Below are 821 nucleotides of genomic sequence, written 5' to 3'. Positions count from 1 at the left end.
TCTTTAGACTCCAGCTCTTTAGAGGATCTAAAGTGACCCTGATGGACAGTGGAAAAAATCACAACATGGAATCCCTTGGATAAAAATCTATTGACTTTGAATAATTTTGCCTAATGTTACATAATACACAATTAAAAAAAAAAAACCTCAGCCAGGCATGGTGGCTCACGCCTGTAATCCCAGCACTATGGGAGGCCGTGGTGGATGAATCACCTGAGGTCTGGAGTTCAAGACCAGCCTGGCCGACATGGCAAAACCCTGTCTCTACTAAAAATAACTTACCTGGGCATGGTGGCACACGCCTGTAGTCCCAGCTACTCGGGAGGCTGAGGCAGGAGAATGGCGTGAACCCAGGAGGCAGAGGTTTCAGTGAGCTGAGATTGCGCCACTGCACTCCAGCCTGGGTGAAAAGAGTGAGACTCCGTCTAAAAAAAAAAGATTATACATAGGCCAAAGCCAAAACCAGGGGTGCAAAAGGGAAATAAAAATAAATCAGGAGCCAGGTAGCCAAGTGTCAGGATCAGAATCCAGAAAGGCAGGATACAGCAGAGACACTAAAACCAGGACCATGGTAAAAGTGAGACACTGGAGAAAGAAACCAAAGAGAACACTGTAACCTGGCAGCTGGCTAATCTTGCAGTTGGATTTAAAGGCAAATTGGGTGATTTTTCCACTGGCTGACCTTTTAGAAGTTCCAGACGTGTTCTCCCAAAGGCACTAAGTTCTGCGTCCCAGAGAGGTGGGCTCATGGCACGGCTGATCTCAGAGTTGGTGCTTGTGCAGCTCCTGACACAAGGCACTCCTCTAAATGAAGAGCCAAG

Source organism: Symphalangus syndactylus, chromosome 14 (assembly GCF_028878055.3).
Source record: "Symphalangus syndactylus isolate Jambi chromosome 14, NHGRI_mSymSyn1-v2.1_pri, whole genome shotgun sequence".
NCBI lineage: Eukaryota > Metazoa > Chordata > Mammalia > Primates > Hylobatidae > Symphalangus > Symphalangus syndactylus.
Note: the sequence above shows the minus strand (reverse complement) of the source record.